This window comes from Quercus lobata, chromosome 5 (assembly GCF_001633185.2).
Source record: "Quercus lobata isolate SW786 chromosome 5, ValleyOak3.0 Primary Assembly, whole genome shotgun sequence".
Lineage (NCBI taxonomy): Eukaryota > Viridiplantae > Streptophyta > Magnoliopsida > Fagales > Fagaceae > Quercus > Quercus lobata.
The window spans coordinates 59431230-59444897 of NC_044908.1; the positions used below are offsets into that span (position 1 = coordinate 59431230).

A 13668-nucleotide genomic window follows, 5' to 3' on the forward strand; every position below is an offset into this window, starting at 1 on the left:
CTACTACAAACAAACTATTCTGTCATATCAAAAATAAATAAAACTAATTCCATGTTTACTATGTTGCATCAACTGAAGCTCAAGATAACTATCCGAAAATTAACAACACTAGTGCTCAACATATTTTCAAGGAAAGATAAACAAATAAATAATAAAAAAATGGAATAGAAAAAAACAAACAAGCGCCAATACAAGAAAAAGAAATATCACCAATAAAAGAAAAGCTTGAAACAAATATACCCAATCCTTAATCATTATCAATATGTCAATATGATTACAGTACAAAGTAAAACAATTAACTTACTCCATTATAGAGAGGGCTTTATCTATTGGGAGGGAGGGAGGCATGAAGAAATTCTTGAATGTTCTTATCTACTTGATTAGATGACAGCATGCTTGCCGTGGTCGCATCTGCTGAAAATCCCTTGTCAACAATAATTTGGAGATATTTTGTCGCCTTTGATGTCTCATTATGTTGTAGTAACCCTTGGATAATTTTGTTATATGTGCGATTGTTGGGTGAGCAACCATTCCCATCCATTTTCTCAAGCAACTCACATGCTTCATCTATTAGTCCCTCTTGGCACAGCCCCTTGATCATACTATTGTAAGTTGGAACATTAGGCTGCAATCCTCTGGTAGGGAGACTATAAAAGAGTTCTCTTGCAGTTGTAAGCTTCCTGACATTACAAAAAACCATCAATCAAGATGTTGTAATAAATCAAAGTATTATGCTTTAGCCTTTTGTCTTCTATCACTTGAAACAATGCGATTGCCTCAGCTATTTGTTTATTCTTAAGAAGGCCATCTAACAAGATGGCATAGGTCTGGGGATCTGGATGTTGGCCAAAAGCTTGCATGTTATGGAATAGCTGAAATGCAGCTTGGGGTCTCTTTGCTTGGCAAAAGCCACCTATAAGAGTGTTGTAAGTCACAACGTTAGGAATCATTCCTTTGTTGGACATTTCATGAAAGAGACGCATTGCCTCGTCAATTTTTTTACTTTTGCAATATCCATTTATCAATATGTTAATGCTAGTCACATCAAGCGAACAACCCCTCTCAACCATCATATTAAATGCTTTGATAGCATCATCCATTTTGTTTTGCAAACAATAATTGTCAATCAAAGAGTTATAAGTGACGGAGTTAGGCTCAATGCCTCTCTGAACCATTTCAGTAAAAACTTCTTTCGCCTCTATCAACATCATCCCTTCCTTGCAAAGTGTGTCCACCAAAATGCTAAAGGTGTACACATTTGGAATGATCTTCCTTTGCGTCATCTCATTCAACAAAGTAGCAGCCTCCCTCCATTGGCCAAAATTGCATAGTCCTTGAATTAAGCAATTGTAAGTGACAACGTTTGGCTGAACGCCTTTACTCATCATTTCAGACAAAAGGTTCAAAGCCTCAGTTACCAATTTGTCCTCACATAAACTATCAATGATCGTGCTATACAGCACCACATCAGGTTCAAAATTCCCTTTTTTACCGTCCTTAGCAACCTAATAGCTGCACTAGTCTCCCCAATCTTACATAGACCGTTTACTATAGTCTCACAAGTAATTACATCAGGTTGATACCCTTTGTTCTCCATTTCCTCTACCAACCTCACAGCTCCAGAAATGTTACCTTCAAGACAGATACCTTTAAGAAGAGTGGTTAGAGTTATATGGTTTGGTTGATAACCAAGTTTCAAAATTGTTGCTAAGACAGAGAACCCAAAATCGACCCGATTACAATGGCAGTAGCAATTAATCAAAACATTGAGAGTACAGACATCGGGGGTACTTCCAAAGGATCCCATATCTCTAATTAGAGTAATGACTACGGGGTAATGCTTCATTCTTGCAATGGAACCAAACATGCAAGTAAAATCCACAATGGAAGGCAAAGGGTGCATGTGAAGCATTTTATCAAACAGGCCTAAGGCATGATCAAGATTCTTAAAGGTTCCACATTTACAGTGATCTCTCACAGATTTCAACAACTGATTCTGATTCTGACTAGGGATTTTTGCATTTTCTCTTCTACTGCTATTATTATTAGTAGAATAAGTAAAAGCATGAAATGAAAGGCTTCCTCTAATAATCAAACCACTGTATATAGAAACAAGAGAGGATGTTGATTTACCCATTTCCTCGAGAAGAAGAAGAAGAAGCAAAGCTAGTTTGGTGTTCACAATGACTGACTCAGGCAGCTACCAATTCGGGTCGGGTCGGGTTTGGTTTGGTTTGGTTTCGGCTGAGCCCCGGAGCTTTAAAATGGAGAAATCATGGTGATGGAGTTTGCAAATCAGAGAGCGAAACTGGAAGCTGTGAGCTGTGAGCTGTGAGTGGGGACTGTACGAAGGAGGGAGCTTGAGGGTGAGAGTGAGAGTGTATTTCCTAATGGAAAACTCATTCCTGTAAAATATTGTTGATATATTTTTATTTTATTTTATTTATTATGATATATTTTATATTATTATTTCCTAATTTTTTATAATTACTAAAATACATTTTTGGTCCAAATTTTAATTTATGAGATTTTTTTTTTTGAAAGATAATTTTTATTTGTGAGATTTAAGTGGTCACTTTTATTTGTTAACTAGTTTTATGTATAAATTTTTAAAAATATTTTTTTTGATAATATAATTAAATTTAATAACAAATAAAATAGTAAAAATATTTTATAAATAATGGCAAGTTTAAAATTTCTAAAAGTTCTTCGTAGTAATTTTATTTGAGGAACACTAATGAATGATTGGAGAGAAATACTATATCCTATCAAACTAAGATATAACTTTTACTTGTTCAAATAACAATTATGATGAAGTAAGATGAGAAACAACAAATAATAATTATAACATACAAACATAATTACATTTATATTTAATTATAATGACTCGCTTGCATCTTAGAGTGTCAAATTAATATCAACACTAAACATGCCAGGATGTTTATGTTAATTAATGTAAATAAGCAAAAAAAAAAAAAAAAATTATCAACATTTAACACCCTATTATTGCATGAATTATGATTAAAATTGACCTGATCTTTTTACTTTAACCCCAAGAAATCATCCTGAATTTACTAATTATAAACTACCCAAATTTATAAATAAATAAAAATTGAAAGCAAAATTCACTACAACACACACATAAATATATACACACTGAGAAACTCTGAATTCATTAATTACAAACAATATAAGTTTCTTAACATTAAAAAAAAAAATGGAATTAGAGTTAAAGTAAAGACACTTACATAAAAAATTTAGAATTAGAGTTAAAGTAAAGATACTCACATGAAAGTTGAATTAACTTTGACAAAAGGGGGAGGCAGGCGAAGTCATGTAAATTTCACATCACCTTAAATATCCATTGTTTTTATATTTAATCAATTTTTTGTCTCCATTCCTTGTGGCATGATGATTATTATCATGGTTTTCGATGCTCAAATCTTGGTCTCATGGCTACCTGTGGATATACATATTGGAAAAACCAGTATTGGTACCTTACTATGTTAGTATTTCATTTATATATATACACACACATATATTACAAATTAAAAGCTACCCAAATTTATTTTATTTTAAAAAAAAAAAATTGAAAGAAAAATTTACTACAACACACACATAAAAATATACACACAAAGAAACCCTGAATTCAATAATTACAAATGATATAAATTTCTAAACATTACCAAAAAAAAAAAAAAAAAAAAAAACTAGAATTACAGTTAAAATAAAGACACTCACATAAACACAGATTTTTCAAAAAACGAATATGATTTTTGTTAAAATTAATCCGTTAGTTCTCATAAAAGATATTCCATTGAATGAAAGATATACCATTGATTCTAAAGACCATATATAATAAGCATAGAAATTAGATGAAATTTACAAAAATGACTTAAACAAAAGGCAACATGCACACAAAACATATTCAATTTGATAATAAAAAAAATTAAGAACAAAATTTTATGAAAAAGCAAAAAGAAGAAGGCAAATACATACGTGCAAGTTTCATAGATAAGGTATGAGAAGGAAATAATATCAACAAACCGTACATTAGGAAAAGGGAAAAATACACCAAAACTGTATATATACCCCCACTTGCCAAGACAACCGTTTTCTCCCCAACTATCAAAAGAATAAAATTTAGACAACCTTAAGCTAAACTAAGGTCTCTCAATCAAAAATGGGAAATAATGATGCGATATTCCTTTTTGTTACAAAGAGAATAAACATAATAAATATGACAAAGTAAGAACAAACCTCAAAGATTCCATGATACTAGTGAGTAATATATTCTCTAAAAATAAACCATACTTTTTCAGTTGACGAAAGATAGTTTTCCCCTGACTTATTTTTATTTATACTACCAAACACTAGAAAATACAAAAAAATATCTTTACATAAGGTTTTCCATTTAAACAAATAGAGCGTAATTCTAATAAATTGTCTCTCTCCTCTCTCCTCTCTCATTTTTCTTCATCTTCTCTCTCTTCTCTCTCATATTTCACTCTCTCATTCATCTGAGTCCCCTCTATTGAGCTTTGTTCCTTCTATCAATTTCATCTCTCTATTTTGCTTGTCTCCCTCTCAGATCGGCGTGGAGGTGCTATTCATTGTGGAGGTCGTGGGTCTTGGGTCGTGGAGGTCGTGGGTCTTGGGTTTTGGGTCAGACCATCACAACTCCAAAATAAGGTTGAAATATTATTTTGTGAAACTTTTATGTAACAAATTATTGTGTACTTTTGTTGTGTCCATAAATCTTAACATAGCAAATGCTTCCACTTTGACTAAAATTTTATTAGGATTGCACATATTATTAAAATGGATGATAATCATGCGTCGACTCTCTCACTCTGTCTCTTACTTAGGTTAATAGTACGACACAACCCCTCTCGTTCTATATTTTCAATTTGTTGCATATATTTACTCTTTGAGAAAGGAAGATTTAATTTAGAATCTGATGCAAGTTTTGATTTTTAGGGTTATTATCAGAGAGAGAAAAAGAAGAAGAATTTTATGGATATTTCAGGAAATGTAGGGATGCTTGTAATGGTTGCTTGGTAGATGATTGCACATTAAAATTTGAAGTCTAATGTTCTAAAGTACTGGATATTGTGCTTACACTAAACCATCCTTCTTTCTTCTTTATTTTTATTTTTATTTTTTAAACAATTTTTATGGAAAAAAAGAAGAAGTACACTGAGTGTGTATACCATATATTTTTAACAATCTTTTTGAAGATACTTTGTGTTCATCATCTTGAACATGAAGTAATTCTCTTTTTCAGTAAAACTTCGTCAATTACTTAAGTCATGCTAAAAATGCATTCTTGATAACAACCTAACTGTAGGGATGAAGGGCCCAGATATAAGTATTGGGCCGTGCGTTGTGTTTGAGGATGTCAAATAGCCTGAGGACAGATAAATACTAGCAAAGGCATACATATTAATGGGCCGTGGAAGAAGTCTGGTCACAATGAGCAGGAGACGCTGTCTAAGGATAAATACCTCCTTGGCTAAGTAGAGTGAAGGTCAAAGGTCCTACCATCCATCAAGAATAGGGCAACAGGTAGTCGTGCCTGGAAGGATAAACATCAAAGAGGGATGAGACAAAAGGGAGTTGGGAAATATCTGAGAAGAAAGCTGCTACCACTGTATTGAATGCTTTGCATCTAACCCCCTGACCGCATTAATATGGAAGTGATACCTAAATAGTAACTTTTAGTTTTACATTTACCCCTAAAGACTCTAGAAATGTGTTGGTGGGACAAGTATCAAGAAGATTAGCAATTTGACCTACACGTGGGGGGCTAAGATGAAAGAAGGGAAGAAAATATAAAAGAGAAGAACCCCATTACAAAGGGGATCATGAGAAAATCTAGAGAGAGATCATTGTATACTGAAGAACTGTAATTTTTAAGAGAAATATATAAGAACAAATCTTCCTTGGACTTGACCGAGGAGAACTTTTCTTGTTTAAAACTATTTGTTTTATTCTTTCTAGCAATAACTAACTTACTGTGATCATTGTCCACCTAACTCATTGAAAGTTCAATTTCAAGCCCACTCTTTAACAAATTCGTTGTTTTGGGCTTTTTGGGCCATTGACCATCCATTTGGGCTTTGGGAGCAAATCGTGTCCTTACACTAACAATACTAAATATCTTAGATAAGTTTTTCTAAAAAACCTAGCAAATAAATACTCAAAATATTTACACTAAGAACACAAAGTTGTATAAATAATTATCATAGTATGTTACCTGAGATTTAAATTTGTTGAGAGCCAATATTAGTGAGAGGGGCAGTGATAAAGAAAGGCAATGTGGTGTGAGATCAGTATGTAATCAACAATGAAGTGGAGTGAAAGAGAGATCGGTCGTGTGGCAGGTGTGTGAGCTCTGATCAATGGGTGTGTATTTGTGAGTTTGAGTGGGTGAGTCTAATCAGTGGGTATTTGTGAAGTGGGGAGAGAGAGAGAGAGAGAGAGAGAGAGAGAGGTTGTGTGGCAGGTGTTGTAGGTGAGTGAGAGTGAGCTCTAATAAGTGGGTATTTGTGAAGTGGGTGAGTAGTGAGAGTGAAGTGGGTTAGTAGTGAGAGTGAAGTGGGTTAGTAGTGAGAGTGAAAAGCGAGCCCTAATCAATGGGTGTGTAGTGGGTAATCAGTATTTGTGACGTGGGTGAGTCTAATCTAGTTTGATAACTAAATAAGTATGCCATGTTTTACTGTAGGGAACTCGAGTCTCATAGACTTGAGATCCATGTAGAACTCGAGTTTCATAAACTCGAGACCTATGTGGCAAAAACAAACTACACGTCAGCAAATAGAACTCAAGCCTTTAAAGCTTGATTTGTCTATCTAACTTGAGTTTCAAAAACTCGAGATGCTACTTTCATAAATCATTTCTAACGCATGCTAACTAATGTAATAGTGTGGAAAAATTATGCTAATCTGCAATTACCCCAACCCCTCCCCCACAAACCCAAACAGCAGAACCACCCCTTTTATACCCCCCTTTAATATTCTTCACTCAAATTTTTTATTTTATATCCTATAAATTCCACATAGTCCTAATTGCATATAAAACTCTACGTATGGAAATAAATTTCCAAATTCAAACTAAAGCACCATATAATCTTGTAATCAGTCTTCCTGTTGGTGACACAATTCATCTTTTTGTACCCTAATCTCCCAATAAACAATTCATACCTTATCAAGATCTAGACCTCTACTGAAAAAATGATCAACCACAGGCACCCTCCACCCCTCAAAAGGCTACATCATAAATCATAAATTCCATAGCTATCACAGGTATCCACCTATCCACAGCTTGTCAGCTGCACCAAATGCACCACCCAATCAAACACATTGTAGAGCTTCATTCTTGCGGCCAGAATCCTGGTCCCACAAAACCCACAAAACCATCACCCCCTCTTTGAATTTTCATATTTTTCCCAAGCTTAAAATTGACTTTGTAGGATACTTAATTGATGGCACCATGATAGGATGTATGTGGAGTTAGATAATTCTGATCTACTATATTATTGGTTATGTTGGGTTCGGGTATTTCAGTTCTTCAGGATCCAGGGTCGTAAACAAATTAAAATTGGTGTTAGTACAATTATTGAAGGTTTTTTTATTTTTTATTTTTTTATTTTTTTAAAATTTATTTATTTAAATACACTCTAAATGCCTTTTATCTTTTATTGTAATTTTGGTTGAAGCAGGTAAATAAGTGCATTTGTGTGCGTGCTTGTGCTATGATCTTTTTTCTTTTTTATTTTATTTTTATTTTTTAAAATTCTTTGGTTTCTGTTATCTGCATCCATAGATTTGGTTAGGTTTCTTATTTCCTGACACACCAATTGTTTACATAGGTCACCATTGTTGTCTTGATCATAATCATCAATTCACATTTCACACCATTACTCTTTGTCATTATCCAAGTCATACTGTTGTTGTTGTTGGTTTTTTTTTTTTTTTTTTGGTTGAGAGGAAATTTTATAAACACACAAAAGCTACACAGCCATATTAGGCATAGTTCTGGCAGAGCGCCTTACATAAAACTCACAGTTGTCTGTACATGTAGATAGATCTTTGCTTCTTAGCACGCCCAGTGCATAAAAATAAGATTTCTTTTTCTGAGTTTGTCTCAATATTTCATTTGGTGCAAAAGTAAGTCAGAGCCTTAGCTAGGAGTTTGCGTGGTAGATGACAACATGAATTAGGTTACTTTTCCACGTTAGCATGTAGACGTCTTAATTTTGCATTAAAGAAAAAATGAAGCAAAGCAAATAATAATGACATATAATAGAGGAAAAGGTTACGTAAATATTGTAGGATATATATCACAGGCACGCTAAAGCCATGCTTCAATTTGTCAGTTAGCGAACACTAACAATGGCCCATCGCAAACTAGATCTTAATTACATGCTTTTTGCAATTAAAAAAAAAAAATTATGGAACCACTTGAATTCATAACTTCGAAAATATTTTAGGCTAGGCCCTTTTTGGTACATCATTTTAAACACATGTTTTCAGTTTTTAAACAATATTACATGTATTAATTTTCATATACTTTTTCACCCACACGTATTTCTAAAAAAACTGAAAACTGTTGTTTAAACATACGTACCAAACAATTGGCCCTATTTGGTACACCATTTTAAATACATGTTTTCAGTTTTTAAATAACATTACACGTATTTTTACACTTTTTCACCTATATGTATTTCAAAAAAAAACTGAAAATTGTTATTTAAATACATATACCAAATGGATCCTAAGTATGTCTTTTTTGACATCTTATTTTAGTAGGTTTCCATGCAAAATCATTTTTTCTTTTTTTAAAAAAAAAATTTGTCGTACTTTCAACAAACAAACAATTAGTAAAGCATATCTAAACTTACTTTAAATGTATATGTACAGATTTTAAATGAAACTAAGCTTTGAAATTTGTCAAATTGTAAAGTTGAATATATAGTCATGTCGTAAGCAGTATGAGACTATAATTAAGTTACTTTATTTGCAGTATATATGTCTTGAAATGTGAAGAAATTGAAGATATCTTTTACTTTTATTTTTAAAGAATCAAATTGAAGAGATGAACATAAGTGAAGTATAGTAGAAAGCGTGGATGGCTACTGTTTGAAAAATCAAAGAATTTTCCTTTTGTCAAATTCGATTGCCTGCAAACACACCAATTCTTATATATATATATATATAATAAAAAAATAAAAATAAAATGCAATTCCAGATTTCGGGTGTCGGTTTAGCAATACAAGAATCTCACTATTCTTTTCATGAGGTGCTTAAGCTTTGCAGTACATGAATCCAACTTTAAAGTATATATGAACCCATAGGTACAAAGTATTAAACACATTATATTCCAATAGCATCTCTAAGAAAGAATAGCCACCATATATTGTGCCAAGTTGCATGTTTTCAGGTTATTACAAGGACTACATTATTGATTGTATTGTTGCATAATTCAAAGAACAAGGATCCAAAAAAAACTTTCCAAATGTTCGTCTCCTAATAAGTATGCTAAAATGCATAGTGAGTGGTGACAATTTGATTGTCTAACCTAGACTCCCTAGAAAATGCATATTCTTTCTCTCTCTCTATTTAAATTTAATTAACTTTTTTCCCCATAATATACATGTTGACTCCAATATCTCATATCCTACACACATAAAGTAATTACTATGAGAAAGAAATTCCTAGAGTAGTCCATTCAATTAACTTAGAGACTTTAATCTACAATATATTTCTTGAATAACATGAAATTAACAATTAAACCGACCTCTTAGAATTTTTAATTTATTAAATTTCTAATTAGAACTCATATATTTCAATTGAGTAATGTTACAAATACAACCTATTTTACAATATTTTTACAAAAATGTTGATGTGGCTAACATTTTATTGATTTTTATCTAGACCCATTATTAATAATACTTTTCATTTACCAATAATCACTCATCACATCAACAGTTTGTAAATTCTTTTGTAAAATAGTTCGTATCTTTGACATTATTCATTTTAATTGAGAAGATAGCTCCCTCTCATATGCTATATATATATATATATATATATATATATATATATAGCGTGAAGTGTGAATGTACAATTTTCCGCAAAACCGCATTGCAGATGACATTTATTTAATTAAGTGGGCCCTTGCTCGTTGATGCTTGGTCGGCCCAACTTTGGGCGTGGCCTATGGGTCCAATCTAGTATCTAGTAGTGTGAAAGCAAAATTTGAAAATATTGCTCTTCATTGTTCGGGTTGTTCCTAGGGTGAATTACTCCTCCACCGCAATCAATACCCTTTTTTTTTTTAAGATTTTTTATTGTTGGGCCAGTACGAGGTCCTTGATTATTGGAAAATACTTAAAAATAACTGTTACTTGCAACCTTCTTGGATTTGAGAAGGAAGAGTCCAACCAAAACTTCTCGGCCTGATCTCTCTCTCTCTCTCTCTCTCTCTCTCTATATATATATATATAAATATATACACACACATGTATACTATTAGTAAGAGTATTTTCTATTTTGTCTTCAATTTTTGATGTACCAAAATATTCTCATATAAATTTTGGAATAACAAACCTTTTAATTTATTTTTTTTCCCTTACAAAAAAACAAAGAAAAAAGGTTAAAATAGTAATACTATCATGTACAAAAGGAAGGGAAATAAAAAAAAAATTCTTATTCTTATCCCAAAATTTCTATGATTTAAAAAAAAAAAAACTTTAAAATATTTCAAAATTTTTGTTATCCAAATTCTATACAGTTATCATAAATTTTCATTCATTCACACTAACGTATATTGTCTTTCTTTTGTTCAAATCTCAATTTTTTTAACTTATCACAATTCTTATCCTAATCAATAAATTCAAATGTCTCATTGAGCTTCAATTTCTTACAGTTCTCTATTTCATTTTTAAACATTATTCCACATTATTTTATCTCTTTCTTAAAAAAAAAAAAAATACTCACGGTTATTTATATATTACTTTTAAGCATTATAACTGTGGGGCCACGCTTCAGGGCCCAGGCTCAACAGGTATGGGGTTCTGGTCCAAGGAGCTCGAAACAATGAATTTATAGAGGGTGGGCTACAGAACTAGGCCTTAACGAAGTGTATACTGGCTAAGATTGGGCCATGCAACAATCGAGAGTAAGAAAACCCCTCTTCATGTCTATTAGATATTCAATCCGAGGAGACGTTGAGGATACATATCAGTCCCTGCTCAAAGGCTATAGTTCTAGCACTGTTCTTCTATTCTTCGTTCCTTTTTTCTTCGTCCCCCTTTTCATGGGGACTCCCCTCCCTTATATAGCTATCTTGAAGTCATCAGGACCTTACATTTATTGATCATCTGGACCTTCATTTGAGTGTTTGTCCCATCAAACATCCCCTCCTTCTTTCTGTGAGTTGTGGTAGTCAAGGCAACACTGTTCACAAGTCCCCTTCACATTAATGCGGCTAGAAAAGTAGCTGTCATGCATTTAATGTGGCAGCTGCAGCCTCTCCCTTGGTATACTATGCTTTTTTCCTTCTTACAGGCTTGCGGGACTCATCCTTGTTACTAATGCTCGTAGGGGTGGATCCTTCTAGCAGGTAGAGTGCATGTTTGAGCCATATTTGATACGTCCGAGGAGACATTTCTCCTCGGACCGCCTTTTAAACGTCTTCAGGCTCATAAGAATTGGGCCAGGAGCCCTTTTGGCACCCATGCCTTCTCCTTGGACGTGGTTAAATTTTCATACGGGACCCAAGGCCCCTTGTATGATCTTGGGCTTTTGCCCCTACAATAACAATAAACTAAAAAAACAAATAAATAAGAAAGAGTATTATTGTATGCGTAAAGCGCATATGATGAGTCTAGTTTGTGTGTGTGTGTGTGTGTATATATATATATATATGCTACATTGCTACTTATTGCAGAGTGTGTGTGTGTGTTTTTTTTTTTTAATGCCAACGATAGCTATATGCTTCAACTCTAGAAGTTGGACAAGTCAAATATATATATATATATATATATATATATTTGTAATCTGCATGGATTTGCTAAAACCTAACCTAAACTCTACAAATTCTTAATACTTACTAATTCATTATATAAAGCTTACATTGATCTCTCATTTGTAATAATACTAAAAATGTTTGCTGAAGCTAGTAGGCAGACACGAATTTTTACAAAGCCAAGCTGTATGCATGAATACAAACATTTTCCCATCTTTGTTATCAGATGTTGAATTCGTTCTTTTTGATAACCATATACTTTGCAGCCATATAATTCTATCAGCTAAACACTTTCCCATCTTTGCCATTTGTTCTTTAATTCCTGCATGAACTAGTCCGTTGCATTATTTATTTATTTTTTCCCAACTTATTGCAACAAATCTTACGTGAGTTCTAGCCCTACGGTAGTAGAGTGTATATAATGTATCTCGCATATATAATTATTTATCATCCCCTAGAACTTGATGTGCATTAATCAATGCGAAAGATCACGCCTTTATCTTTCTTTATTTCTTTTCTTTTTCCCCTTTTGATTTCTATATAAGTGGAAGGATTTATACCATGATCCTTGATGTCTATTTCATGAATATGATAATATGTATATCTGTCAAGTTTAATTCAAATTTGATTTCTAACATTTTTTTTGTCTTTTTGAGAAGAAGGGTGACCTCTTGAATAAATTGGAATAAGTAGGGGTGTGCAAAAAACCGATGAACAGAAAAAACTGGCCAAAACCGACCGAACCGAGTTCAATTTTTCAGTTTTGTTTGGTTTCGGTTTCATTTTTTAAAAATCGAAATTTTCAATTTCAATTTCGGTTTCCGGTATGTATGCACCGAACCGACCGAAACCGAACCGAATAATATATAATATATTTTATATTATAATATTATATATATAATATAAAATCAAATTGGGCCAGCCTTGCAAATATATTGGGCAACCTGCAACTAGGCCTTTCAAATACATTAAGGCATTAGGCCTCGAGCCTTGCAAATAATCAAGTCCATTAACCCATTAAACTAATTAAATATCTAATTAAACTTAAATTAATTAGGTAAACTAATTAAACTAAAACAAAAAGTTAAAAACCCTAGCACATGTTTCAGTGTTTCACTCTCATCTCATTCTCACTCTCACTCTCACACATAGAACACAGCATCCACAGTCATAGCCGCACCTTCTCTTACCCTACTCAATGCTTCTCCAAGGTTCTCACACCCAGAAACAAATGGGCAACGAAAGTTGTGGTTGTTGATGAAATTGTCCTTATCTACAAAAGCAATAGCTTCACTCTCGTCAATGTAATCGATCCCAATGGCTTCAAGAATTTGGGCCTTGACGAAATGGCCGACACAAGCTCTAACCATTATGGGGATTGAAACAACACGCTTGATTTCCTTGATGAGAGACGGGTCTGGCATGTGAGAATGCCTCGTTGAGATGGGTCCGAGACAATGAGACAACATGCACCAGCTTGTTCGGCGATCTTGGCATGTTTGGCGATCTTGGTTCGATTCTTCTTTTTTCTTTCTCTCTTCTCTTTTCTTTCTCTATCGCTTTGTATCAACTTCTTTCATTAGCTTTGTTCAACTGCTCTATTGCTTAATTGCTTTTTGTATTTTTATTTTTTTTATG

The 13668-nt window shown here is 33.1% G+C and overlaps 1 pseudogene; it reads right to left on the bottom strand.

The window, feature by feature from the left end:
* Positions 1-233: 233 nt before the first annotated feature.
* LOC115989393 lies at positions 234-2378 on the bottom strand (annotated as a pseudogene).
* Positions 2379-13668: the final 11290 nt, after the last annotated feature.